This window comes from Rhamphochromis longiceps, linkage group LG1, assembly GCF_057381845.1.
Source record: "Rhamphochromis longiceps isolate RC_006_pf linkage group LG1, R_longiceps_female_GT1.1, whole genome shotgun sequence".
NCBI lineage: Eukaryota > Metazoa > Chordata > Actinopteri > Cichliformes > Cichlidae > Rhamphochromis > Rhamphochromis longiceps.
Genome location: NC_140557.1, coordinates 1,719,217 through 1,733,404, shown reverse-complemented (window position 1 = coordinate 1,733,404; position 14,188 = coordinate 1,719,217). Strand labels below are relative to the sequence as shown.

The following is a 14,188-nucleotide window of genomic DNA, read 5'->3' as shown; positions in this document are numbered from 1 at the left end:
GTCATCCCTATACAGTCTATCAAATACCAGGAAACACACACACAATCCCGTTCAGCTATCTTAATGAGACATAATGGTTTCCCTAGCCCCTTACCCTAACCATTAAAAACGAATGCCTAACCCTGACCCTAAACCTAACCAAAACCTAATTGTAACCCTGACACTAAAACCACATTTTGAGCCTCAAAAATGCTTCAAACTTGTGAGGACCGGTGAGTGTGTCCTCACAAGTGACTGTTGGTTCTCACAAGTATAGTAGAATGCAGCTTTCGGTCCTCACAAAGATAGCTAGACAGGAACACATACACACAAACTCTATATCTGGCCGAAGAAGGTTTGTTATTAACCAAACCGTAACACTTATAATAGAGCATCTCTATCTTTTTGACCAGGCGAGCTTGAAGCCTTCAGGATTTTGTGTTTTAAAAAATTTCTCCGTTTTTTTTCAAGATCAATTGGATTATTTTTTCATTAGTAATTCCTCACACATGCAATAAAACAATTTAATTATCACGTCAATATAATGTAAGTTATTATACTTGATTATTTTTTTTAAATAATTGTTTAAAGGTCCACCAGCTAAAAGAAGAATTAGGGATGCTGCGCAGTAGATTACATGGCCCCGTCCCAACTTTTAGAAACACGTTGCTGTCAAATTCAAAAAGAGCTCTTACTAAAATGGTACATTTACTCAGTTTAAACATTTGATATGTTTTCTGTGATTTATGTGAATACATTTAGTGTTTATGAGATTTTGGAATCATTACAATCTGTTTTGAAATGATGTGATGTAATGTTTCTGTTTGTCCAATTAACTTTTGCACTTCTTCTCTGTTTGTTGGTTTTTAAAACTGAGCAACAAGAAAATTATGAGACATAATTTAAATATTTTTGCAGTCATGAGTAAAAAAACTGCATTCACGGTGTCATTAATAAAAACATAATGAGTCAAGATGTTGAAAGGCTCTCAGGAGGGGACGAAACTAAGCTAACCCAGATACACGAGGACTGAGCAGGCCGGTTAGCAGCATTTCTCAGCTGTAAGGAGGCCTGTCTGGAACAAGAAAGTGATGTATGAGTTTTCAAAGAGACAACTACCGCAATCCCACAGAGGCTGAGGCACTGGAGGCTGAACCGCAGGAGCATCAGTCAGCAAAACCGTCAAGCTGTCCGAGCAATCAAATCCTTCTTCATTAAAAGTTCATGTTATTTTGTCCACCTCCCGCCGGCCGCTAAAGCTTCCCTCTCTGGTGTTTTGCAGAAGATGAAACCTTGATGGTGACAGGTCTGAGCTGTTGAGCGCACGGCAGGTGTGGACACTTTCAACCCCACCGAGCATCGAATCACCAGCCTGCATTTTTCACTCAGGCTCTCAACTGATTGGCTGGCTAATTGACTGGCTGTCAGTGTGACTGATGGCACCGCGGCTCAAATCCAACATATCCAAGGTAACGCACTGATGCGACACCTGAAACCCCCCAATCAGCATTTCTCAGCGCACAGAGTGAGCAGGAGAGCACCTGGTTCATCTATCATTCTGATAGTGAGGCTCGGCTCCCGAGTTGCACTGTTGACACGCTCCAACCGTCCATCAGTGAAACTGTGCCGCTTCCCAAAGGCTGGTGTTAGTGCCTGACCTCCATAACTGCTGTTAATAGGTCGGTTCACTGTAACTGTCAGGTGTATATTAAAATGTGTCAGAACAAGTGGAAACTTGAATAGATGACGAGTTAAGACTGGGAAGTTTAATAGCAAACATCGTCAATCAGATTCATTTCTGCTGTGCTACAGCCTGGCAGCGCATCCAGCTGATGCCACAGACGCAGGTAAGTCACCGCAGCACCCCACCCGTGCACATCGTTTCCACCTCACCCGTGCCCTGCGCTCATGATCAAGGTCAAGTGGCTTTATTGTCATTCCAACCATGTGCAGTGGTACAGTACACGGTAAAATGAGACAACGTTCCTCCAAGACCAATCAACATGGGACTACATAAAGTGCAATGTGCAAAGATGTCACATCTGCCTATCCCAGCTGTCTTAGGGTGAGAGGCAGGGTACACCCTGGAGAGGTCACCAGTCTGTCGCAGGGCTAACACAGACAGACAACCATTCGCACTCACACCTACGGGCATTTTGGAATTTCCACATTAACCACATAACTGCATGTCTTTGGACTGTGGGAGGAAGCCGGAGTACCCAGAGAGAACTACATCAGAAAATAAAGGATTACATCTGGATTTGTATATAGAAACACATCTTTATTCTCACAGATGTTCCTGTACACTATGCCGGCCACTTGGTTATGGCGTTCCATGTATGCCCTGCCTGCTAGCATCTTGCACCCTGCTGTTATGTGCTGGATTGTCTCTGGGGCATCTTTACACAGCCTGCACCTGGGGTCTTACCTGGTGTGATAGACCCCAGCCTCTATGGCTCTTGTGCTGCCATGATTAGTGCCTCTGTGCTGTCTTTCAGTCCAGCTTTGTGCAGTCATAGATTTTATCAATTTATCTAATGTATGTGTGAGTGAGGCGTGGTGTAATTAATGAAGGCCAGCGGGTCTTAATACATTTCTACATCTTCACAGCAGATCAAATATTTTGTGTGGATGAATCATAAAATCAAGACTTTCCTCTGAGCTGTTCTGTTGTGTCTGATGCTGGAAATCAGCGTGGCTTTTTTGCCTGAGCCTTTTTGGGGGTGTTACGGTAGGAGGCGGGTCCTGCTGGAGCGTGGCTGGCTGGGCGTGTTTAGTGTGTGCGAGACAGAGAGCGTGTATGTGTGTGTGCCCTGTCGGGCTCCTCTCTCCTCCTGCACGGCTCAGCTCAGCTCGGCTCAGCTCGGCCGGGAGGAACGGCGCACACAGGCGCGCGCACACGGACGCTGATCCGCACACAAACCGAACCGCCCGCGCGCGGATCCGCTGGATTTACCGGCTGCAGGGAGGAGGCTGAGAGAGCACCGGGAGCCGTCCGAGCACCGGGAGGGACCCCGCCCGGACAGCCGCAGCTGTCAGCCAGGTAACGGAGACTGCAGATGTGCGCGCGCGCATGTGTGGCAGAGTTTGCGGTGACGGCGATGTCCCGTCCGGTTCCGCCAGCCCGGTCTCCTTTGTTAGGTCACAGCGTCGCGTTCATTTCACGCTCCGTGTTTTTGTCTGTTTCTGTGTTTCCTCGTAAAAACACGATTTCAATAAACCGACGAACCATTTACAGAAAAGTGTTCGGAGAGCACGTTCAGCCATGTCAGTGGGTTTGTGTCACCTGTGCGGCGTGGACACCTGACATCTGCGCTCTCACTATAGTCGTGATATTTATTTGACTTCGTGGGCATTTCTTCTCTTATCTTCCAGTTTTGGGGGTTTTTCTTATATCCAGTGATTCAGGAGGTCGAGCAGGTCCGAAGGTTGGTGGTTCAATTCCTGGCAGCTCCAGTGTGCATGACAAAGTATCCTTGGCAAGATACTAACCCAAGCTGCTGTCTGCGCGTCCATCACTGAGACAGAAGTGCGCGTGTGCGCCGTGGGGGCTCAGGTAGAGGAGAAAAGCGCTCATCTGAAAAACATTCATGAGATTTGATCTACAGTTTTACTCATTGGACACCTTAAAAGAAAGAAATCTCTTTTCTTTTGGGACATTTTTCCCGCGTGGGGCTCTTTTGTTGAATCACATTATATTTTGTTCCACTACTTTATGAAGCTGGTATCTATTTTCTAGGTTGTTTTTAATGTCTTGTCTACATTTGAGACACATAAATTATATCTTACTGTAATTTCATAACTTTCTGAAATATTAATAAAGAAAATAATCATGTTGCATCCTGTCAAAGAACCCCTCTGCTTTGAGCCAGTCCTGCAGAGGTGCCGTCAGTTACACTCAAACACCTAACGCTGATCTCCTTGATGTGTGGTGGTCAGGTGGAGGTGTGGACCTCATCCTCCTGGAGGAAGTGATGCCCCGTAGGTCCTCCTCCCTCAGTGAGAAATGCGTGTGATGCAGAAAGAGTTTATGTGTTTGTCTCTCAATAAAATCCCTAACTGTGGATTTGGTCCACAGCCGAGCCGCCTCGTTTGGTGGATGGTGTGACTCCATGGTTGTGCAGCCTAATCCTGATCCTGCTGAAAAGTATCACAGGGTGATGTTTTCTCCTGGGACCGCTCCCCGCCTGATAATGGAGCCTCTGCTTCAGAGCTGCTAATGAACCGCGGCTCTCTGTTATCTCAGCAGCCATAAAGTGATGCTGGTAGTGAGTCTGATAATACAGGGGACCGATGGGGAGGGACGGGAGGGTTTCCAATGAGAGTCTTTCACGCTGTTACTGCTGGAACATCACGGCAGTGGGCAAAATAGCATAGGATGGCATTATGGGAAGAAGGCGAGCTGGCAGAGGCAGTGTGACAGTTTGGGGGATCTTCTGCTGGGAAACCATCTACATGTGACTCTGACACGTCCCACCAACAACAGCACTGTTGCAGACCGTGTGCACCCTTTCATGGAAACGGCGCTCCCCGATGGCTGTGGTCTCTTTCAGCAGGACGATGCACTAATGCACAGAAACGGTTCAGGAGCAGTTTGAGGAGCACAACAACCACTTTGAGGTGTTGCCTTGGCCTCCAGATTCCCCGGATCTCGGTCCAGTGGAGCATCTGTGGGATGTGCTGGACACACAGTCTGATCCACGGAGGCCCACCTCACAGCTTACAGGACTGACAGGACCTGCTGCTGACACGTTGGTGCAGATACCACAGCGCGCCTTCAGGGGTCGAACGGAGGCCACGCCTCGAAGGTTAATGTTATGTCTGGTTGGTGTAGGAATCAGTCCATTTCCCATTTGAGCAGACTTCTATCAGCCATCATCTGAAAATAATTTCACATTTTAGCATTGACGTAAATGTGTCTGGTAGATGGCACAGGAAGTCCAAACCTGACCTGATACAATCAGAGATAAGTTAAACTGACACTGAGGTTAATATTGCACACAGGTGAATTTCAGCAGGTCTTTGTGCCTCCAATTAATCGGCCTTCATAATTTCATGAGCTGTGTTATTGGGACCTGTTGTCAGCTCTTCATCTCCAACACGAAGCTGGGTCAAATCCATAGATTTATGTCCCTACAACATGAGTAATTGTCAGAGAGCAGACCTCCTGTGCTGATGGATCAGGTGTGCTGTGTGTAATTTACAGCTCTAATGGTGCAAACACGCAGCAAAGGTGAAGGCGTCTCGTTAGTTTGACAGATCTACGACTCACACAGCAGCCGGCAATCAATCCCGAACGCACTCTTTTATACGTTTCTGTGTGTGTGTGTGCACACGTGTGCGCATGCAGGGCTGCATATGCTCATGCATATTCAAATCTCAATTTGGGTCTGTGTCAATCATGCCTGTGGGTGTGTGTGTGTGTGTGTGTGTGTGTGTGTGTGCACCGTGTTTACATCTTTGTGGGGACCAATAATTGAAAGTTTCCCATACTTGTGGGGACCAACAGCTCTTATGGGGACAAAATCCTGGTCCCCACGAGTTTGAAGAGATTTTTGAGGCTATAAATGTGGTTTTAGTGTCAGGGCTACAGTTGGGCTATGGTTAGGGTCAGGGTAAACGGGAAAGCATTATGTCAATTAGATGTCCCCACTAAGATATGAAAACACGACTGTGTGTGTGAACATATATATTTATATATGTGTGTGTGCTTTCGTGTGCTTGTGTGTGTGCATACGTGTGTGTTTCTCAGTCTCTGGGTGAATGAGTAAGGGGATACACTGGGGAGCTGGAGGGAGGGAGGGAGTGAGGAGAAGCTGGAGGAAGATAAGGAGGAGGACTTCTCTCCGGTGTTTTTCCTGCTCTAATTTGCTCTGACAGCAGCTCCTCTGGCTCAGACTGAACGAGCCTTTACACTGAGGAGAGAGAGAGTGTGGAGTATTCCCACTGTCTCTCTAACAGGCTTTAATTGGTGATGCTACAGTAACTGTATAGAGCGGTGTACTTCTGTAGTTCCACTACAAACTTCCTGTTGTGTTTTCAGCTCTTGCTAATTATCCAATATCCCTGCTGCGGATTACAAATCAGCCGATACACGAGTTGAATAATTAGGGCAGCCGGAGCTCGTTGTTATTGTTACTGTGAATTAAAAGTGTTTTCACCACAAATATCCTGCTTCCTGTGCTGCTCTGTAAAACAAATACTAGAGTGAAGGAAAAATCACTGCCAGCCAAGTGTGAAGCACCAGGGCTGAAAACGACGACATACCAGCACACTGTTCGGTTTAAAGAGATCATTTCCCCCTCATAACCGCTATGTGGTGTGTGTGTGTGTGTGTGTGTGTGGGGGGGGGGGGGGGGGGGTATTGTATGATTAGGGGTTTTAGAGGCAGGTGGGTGGTGACCTCAGATGTGGCACCGACATGGCAGGTAGCTGGTAACGTTGTAGCGTTGACCATTTTTAAATCAAACTGCCTTTTAAGATGGACGTTGTGACGCCCCGCCTGTATTAACGCCTGTATTAAGCAGGTAAATACCTGCCCCCCTGCTTTGGAGGTAATGTTGCTCACTTTTGCCTTCTCGGCTAAGGAGGAAGTGGTGATCATCCAAGACATTCAGACTTGTTGGTGAGGTTGGTGCTGTTAATGACCTGCATGGTGTGTGAATTTTAAAGTGATGGGAGTGGAGCCAGGGAGCCAAAGGCAGTGACGTGAAATAATAACGTTTGTGAGGTGAACGGAGATGTTGTTGTTTTTGGTGTTTGCAGCAGTGTAACAGCATAAATGAAACCTGACAGCCACATCCTTAAAAACACTCTGCTGGTGGAAGCGGTTTGCCTCGCTGCACAGCCCCGTGTGTCACCTGTCTGATGATACATTACAGGTGTGTGTTTGTCCTGCACGCTATCATTTCAGCTTATTACAGCCTTTTTCAGGTGCCGGCAGACTGATTATTAGGCTTCAGACGGCCCTCTGCTTTATGACGTCTGCCAGACTTGTGTTAGTACGCATGCACATTTGTGCACGTGCACATCGGCGTGCACGTGCACATAGGCGTGCTGTGGCTTTAGTCTGAAGCTGTTATCGCTCCACTATCTTCCATCAGAAATCTTGACTTTAGCACTTTGCACAGTGAGATGAGCACAAATACGTGTGTCCAGCAAACATTCTGAGTAACACTGGAATAACTAATGTTGACTAGAAGGAAGTTCGTGCAGAAGATGCTCGCTGTCCATTTCAAATGAACACGGTGGTGAAGGCCAGCCGTCTCTTCCAAAGCCAGGTGGACTTCTCGCTCTCACTCTTCAGACCAAGAAGTCACAGCATCAGGATGTTTTTCCTGTGGTTTAGCTTCTCCCAGAGTTGTTTTATTTTATTGTAATTAATAAAAGATCACATAAACAATTGTTTTCGAGCAGACCGGGAGGTTACACATCTGACAACTTATATTTTGGAGCTGTTCTTCAACTAGAACTCCCCCCTGTTCAGCATGGGGGGGTCATCCTTCTGTTGATGAGTCCAAACTGAAACCAAACAATGTTCTTACTTGTGAGAAATATGCAAAAAAAGTCATGAAAACCTGCAGACACGAACATCCTGAACACCGAGCTCCCTGCAGGTTTATAACATCAGCTGTTCGAACATTAACTTCAGTTTCCATTTTGGCTTCCAGCAATTATTAAATCAACATATTTGAGGGAAAAATCCAAATTTAGCTCGTTTTGGAATAATTGTCTTATTTTGGCCCTCAGCATCTCTTTGCTTTGCTCGTGGACGTTGAGTCTGTCTGACTGCAAGCTTTTCACAGCCACAGATGTCGTGTTTAAACAAAGACTTATGATATTTGGTGTTTCTTCCCTCATTTTGCATGTGAAAGACATTTATGGTGCAGTGGAGTTTCAGCTGATGAGCAGCAGCACAGGTTTTGTTAGACATGGAGCAGCAGATGGATGATAGGAGGTGGAGGGTAACCGCTTAGGAGAGATGGAGGAGGTGAGGGAATAACAATGCTGTGACTGATAGCTGTGGGACGGGGGGTAGTATGTCATCGTGTAGCACCCTGTGGGTGCATATGTCAGCTGTCACAGCAGTGTGGTTACACCGTCCACCCGCTCTGCCTCTCTCCTCTGTCCACCCTGGAAAGTTTTCTCAGACTGATTTGTGCTCCGTGCTGTGGAGCCAAACGTCGCTGTGGCATCACGTTTGCTTTTAAAGGGATCTCAGCTGAAACCCTGATGTTAGATGACTCACACAGGGTTCCACATACTGACGAGAAACCTCGTGATGGTGCTCTGGAGTCTGGAGCTGATCGTGAACTGATCTCCAGACGGCACCAAGGTGAAACAGAGTTCAGCCTGTTCAAGGTTTGATTGTTGCCGTGATGGGGTTTCGAGTTCACACGAGGTTCATTTCAAACAGTTTTGATCATGCTGATGAGTTTCAGTCTCTTGGTTTAGTCCTTTGATTATGTTATTATATATTATTAGGTATCCTCCTTTCTTTTTTTTTTTTTTACCTCTCAGCCCTGAAAGGCTGATTGGGTATTGTCCTCACGCCACCGTGCAGGCGGGTGGTGGCGTGGACACTGTGAGCACGATCCATCCATCCTCCTCTGTTAACCTGAAGATGGTGGCAGCAGGCTAAGCAGCGAGTCCAGATGTGCTTTTCCAGGCAAGGTTTTCCGCCTCCTGCAGGATCCCGAGACGCTCACAGGAAGTTCTGGGTCACAATGAGACCAAAGTTGTAATAATCGAGAATAATCCTTCAGAGATTTCCGTGTGGGGAGGTGTTCACCAAACCTCGAACCTCACATCCTCGTCCTCTCACCGCCTGCTTGATTTCTTTCTGTTTCCTCCTCAAATAAACGAGACGAGCGACTTAATTAAGTGAAAGCAGCGGTGCATTTGTAGAAGGGCTCACTATCAGCACAAGTGGAGCCGACAGAGCTCTCTGTGTTTTTACTGCAAAGGATTGTGGGTGCACTCAGCTTCTGGTTGACTGGCCTTGACGGAGAGAGGGAGAGAGGGTCTGTAATTAGTGCTCAAGGCCAAACTGACAGAGTGTCTCTCTCCCTCGCTCTCTCTGTCTGTCAGTGTCTCTCGCCCTCCAGTTGTGAGATGAGAGCTTCACTCCTCTCTCTCCTCCTCTTCCTCCCTTGCTTCTGCCGTGCAGCTAGTTTTTGTGCACGAAGCAGCTTCTTCTTCGTGTGTGTGTGTTGTGTTTTCTGTGCAGTGCAACTATACTCCATCTGTATGCTTACAAAATGTCGTGTTCCTGGTCTGTTGACCCAGCGTTTTAAGTTTCAGTTTGTTTGGATGTTGTTTATGTTTAAGTTCATTAGATTAGCGAAGTTCGTTTGGTTATTAGACTCCTTGTGTTTTCTTCCCCTGTATTTAAGTTTCCCTCACCCTTTGTGTTTCATGCTGCGTGTTTTATGTTATCAAGTTTGTATTGTCATGTCTGTCTCACGTTTCCTGTTTTATTTTGAAGGAGTCGTGTGTTCTTTGTTCATTGGATTTACTTTCACTTCCTGTCATTAGGCTCATGTCAGTCAGCTGTTCCTCCATGTGTTCCCACTTCCCCTAATCACCTCCTGTGTATTTAAGTCCTCTGTTTTCAGTGTGTCATTGTCAGCTCGTCTGTTGTCCTTTGTGTCCTGTTTCCAGGCTCGAGGTATTTTTGTGTCCATGTTAGGGTTTGTGTTGTGGGTTTCTATGTTATCTTTGCTCTCCCAGTTTAGGTTTTTCTTTAGCTTCTCCTCTGTCTTTTGTTTTGTAATGTTTTCACCAGCCTTAATAAGCGGCTCGCTTTCTGTTAACAGTTAAGTTTTGTTTCATGGTGCCTGCGTTTTGGGTCCTTTTCATAATACACACAGTCGGCCTCTGCCAGACTGTGACACAACAGTGTGTCGTTTACAGAAATCATCACAGAAAGTGAGAGAAATTATTCCTCATCTTTCACCTGCATGCAGCTGCATTAGCTGCCTTGATTAGAGCATTAAATGGCTTTTTATCAGTAACAATCATGATTAATGCGCGTAAAAACGCACCTACCACTGGGCCAAAAGGTGAGCGTCACCCAGTCTGATAACACAACAGCTACAGCTGAGCTCCGGCTTATAAAAACAAGCTTTCTGAATGTGGTTAACGCCATAAAGATGATTTATTCAACCAGACAAACATCTTCACATCATGCGGTTTGTGCCTCAGCCAACCCGAACGCTGTGTCAAACTTTTACACAAGTTTAAAAACAGCTGATAAAGTAATGGGAGTGTTTGTAGCTCCAGGGGAGGACCGAGCTCAGAGCATTAAGGACACTTAACCCCAGATTTCCTCCATACGAGGAGTCCACGTCACAAAAAGGGACGAGAATAAAAATCTGGACCTGAGCTTTGAACTTTGAGTCTCCCACCACAGGATACCAACACATAACACAGTCATTCAGATCAACTGGACACAAGCAACAACAACACAAATGTCCTCGGTGCTCCGTAACCAGCATTCAGCCTCTTCTCTTCTTAATGCACTCTCCTCCACCTCTCTGTCTAAGGTGCAGGAGCAGGTAGGGAGTGCTGCGCCTTGGTCCCGGTGGCCAGTCCACTGCAGCTCCTGCACGTCTCCATCTCCAGTAAATGAGGTGACATCAGCCCGCTCAGCCTGCTAGTCGGAGGAGGAAGCTGCCTGCTAATCATTTGTGTGGCGTGATAACACCTGATAACAGCCACGTAATGGGCTGAGAACATTTAAACAGGTGGCTGTATCACAGGTGCGCCGCAGCGCCGGCCTTAGTGGTTAAAGGAGCCCAGCAGCTCCGACACACATTTCCATCTTTGTGAGATGCATTTTTAAAAAGTCACAAAGGTTTGGAAAGAGCCGTAAACATCAGACTGCAGCTGATCTCGGATCAGTGGAAACAGCTCATTGCTGCCTGAGTATCTGCAGACTTTCTGCCTGCCTTTACCGACATCCACGTAAATAAAGAAACAAGTTTGGCTTCATCTGCATGAACTCCAAGTCAACTGAAACCATCCTGTCAGCTGTCACTAAACGCAGGCGTTTGTATAAATTCAGCAGTGGATTTTATTCTTCTTTGAAGATGAAACAGGACTGATGCGCTCACATCTCGGGCTTCTCTTCTCCCTTTGGCTCATTAAGGCTGAGCGTATAAGGCGTGCGGTGTCGCTTATGTATTTCTGTCCTCGCCGTCAGAACTTTTAAACATGTGTCCAAGGCGAGCCGAGCGGCGAGGCAAAGTTTCAAAGTTCAGCTGAATTCATATCTGCAGAAAAAGGTCACCTGGCGTGTCGTCAGCTCGTCTCCTGATTGTTCTGTCACATGAAGGCACTTTTTGTTCATCACACCTTTCATGTACTAGCTCGTCAACGCACCAGCTGTTCCTGCTTCCTCTCATTTGCTTCCCATTACAGAAGGTTGTTTGGTTCCAGCAGAAGATGTCCTCAGGTTGACTAACACAGCTGAACACATATGACAGGAAGCTTTCGCTTTAGTTTCTCCAGGACAGAAACTAAAGCTGCCCTTTGTCACAGATTCTGTTCATAAATTTTATGGAGAGGATTTCCAGAATTTCTAGGCGTAGTCAAGGTAGAAGGATCTCATCTTTGCAGATGATGTGGTTCTGTTGGTCAGGTGGTGTCCTTCAGCATGAGAAGCAGTGCCTCCATGTCTGAATCTATGGCCTTCAGCCAATAATGGGTGGAGTGCCCAGTACCTCAGGGTCTTGTTCACAAGTGAGGAAATTGACAGATTCGGGCCATGGCTGCAATGATGCAGACGCTGCACCGGTCCATCGTGGTGAACAGAAGCCGAAGTGGAGCTACATCCTCTGCTGTGGATGGCTGGCCTCTCCTTAGGCACATGGTGAGGAGTTCAGTCATTTGGGAGGGCTCATAGCAGCCTCTCCAGCTGGGGTAGTTTGGGCATCTGACTAGGATGCCTCCTGGGTGAGCTATTCTGGGCATGCCCTCCTGGGAGGAGGCCCTGGGGCAGACCCAGGATTCAATGGAGTCTCTCAGCTGGTCTGGGAATGTTTCAGTCCTCCATCAGATAAGCAGGAGGAGGTGGCTGGTGAGAGGGAGGACTGGGTTCTCTGCTTGGGCTGGTGCCCCCGCGAGTGGGACCCGGATGGATGGATGGATGGATGGATGGATGGAGGTGGTTTTGTCTGTTTCATCAGTTTTACATCCTGACTGGTGTTTTTCTGCATCAGTCAGACTTTGATGTGTGCTAACATTTAAATGTATTTGATTGTAAAATCCAAAAGGATGCTTGAGTGAAAGAAGCAGGCATGAGCTGCTGGTTTGGGTCTTCTCATAGAACAGCTGACAGGAAGGAGAGAGCAGAATCACCCTCGTCCTTTGAGACGGACACAGAGGACAAAAAAGTCCTCGTGTGTTGTGAGTTTACTCATTTCATTCCTCAGAGAGCATCACTTTAAAGCAGGTCATCGTGTGTGTGTGCAGTGTTGAGACTAACGCGTTATTAAGTAACGCGTTACAGTAACTACGTTATTATTGTGGTAACGAGCACGGTAACTAGTTATTATGCCAAAATCAGGAACGCGTTAGTCGTTACTGGGATTTAGATAGGGTCGTTACTCGTTACTTCGTGTGGTGGCATCGCGGAGCTTCCACAGATTCAGTAACATTAGCAAGTGGTGGAGGCCAGCAGGTGGATGAAGGAAAAGGGACGCAGAAGGAAAAGAGACCCGAGGCGGCCGCCGGTCCGAGTGTGAACTGAACTTCAGGTAAGAAGTTATGACCTGCAGTCTCTCTGGGTCAGATATGAACCAAGTTTAGGTGGAGTTTATTTTTGTTATTCTGACTTTTTCCGTACTGCGTGCTAGCTAGCATGACGGAGTTTCTATACAGCTGGGTGGTGCTATGAAGTTAATGATGTTGAACTTTATTTTGTTCATAAGTTATTAGAGTTGCCAACCGTCCCGTCTGGTATTCAGAGAAAATATTACGCGTTTCTTATTGAGGTGAAAAGAAACAGTTTGTCCCGTAATTCAGCTACAATGAAAAAGGCACAAAGCTGGATTTATTCTGTGTCTTTGCTGCACAGCTGCCTCTTCTTCTCTCATTCTCCCCCCTCCCTCTCCCGTTTCTACTTCAATCATGAAACTGATCAATGATCAGCTGATCGGCTTTTCTCTCTTGTTTATTTATCGCCCACTTTGCGCCGAAAGAGGAAACCAGCGGATGTCGCGCTAAACAACAGCAGCAGGTTTAAGCTTGATCAGCTGCTGTTAGAATTTATTTAATATTAATTTCTAGTATCAGCTGATGTTTGCTGGAGCCACAGCTGTAAAGCTGCTGGTCATGATATGGTTTGGTTATCTGGTGAGAGGGAAACATGAAGATGAAACCAGGAGATGTCCTTACTGGATCATCAGAGCTGAACAGGTGATGGAGAAACAGGTTTACCTTTTAGGTGACATGAATGAGTTGAAGGGAAGTTATGAACTGTTTCTGAGAGACAAATAACACCAGGATCCTTTTCTAAGTAGCTGACAGCTGGTAACTGTGCAGGGGCGGGTCTAGCAAAGTGTTGCCAGGGGGGCATGTAGGGCATTAACAGGGAGAGGGGGGCACAAAGAAATACTTTTCTTTCTTATTCTCGTTTAAAATGTCTCGCTTTTAAAAAATAATTATCTGAATCTTACAACAAACGATTGATAGATTGATGCATATATACCATCAGAACAGTGTACATCACTGTCACAACAGTGTTTATTTTCATTCAAAGGCTTTGTGATTTTTCCTATAATGGTGGCCGGTCTCTAGTCAAAACGCCCGGGACGATTTATTTGTCCCAGTCCAGCCCTGTATGCAGCTCATCTGCAGTCTGGTGTTACCAACATCTTCCTATTCAGAAGGCAGAATTTCTGAGTTCTGAGTACAATCGAAAGCACCACGACTGCAGTTTTTCTGTTGGATGTAAAAGGCGCACATGACTCTGTGACGTAGGCTAGAATCATGGCAGCAGTCAATGACGGTCCAGGCGTGGGATTTCTCTTGTGGAAATATGCACATTATCGTTTCCTTTCTATTGGTAGGTGGCACAGTGCACTTGTGGCAAGTTAGCAAGCTAGAAGACTGGCAAAGTTATGGAAGCAACACATTAACAAGAGAATTCTGAGTAAAACCAAAGATACTTTCCCTAGTAACTAGTTACTTTGAAAGTAATGAG

At 46.4% G+C, this 14,188-nt stretch overlaps 1 protein-coding gene across 1 annotated transcript in view; it reads left to right on the top strand.

The window, feature by feature from the left end:
• The first annotated feature begins 2,773 nt into the window (after nt 1-2,773).
• dok4 (docking protein 4) overlaps nt 2,774-14,188 on the top strand; it is a 53,142-nt gene continuing 41,727 nt past the window's right edge. Inside the window, exon 1 of the mRNA XM_085427970.1 lies at nt 2,774-3,022. The gene's annotated coding sequence lies outside the window, so the exon portion shown is untranslated. The remainder of the gene's footprint in view (nt 3,023-14,188) is intronic.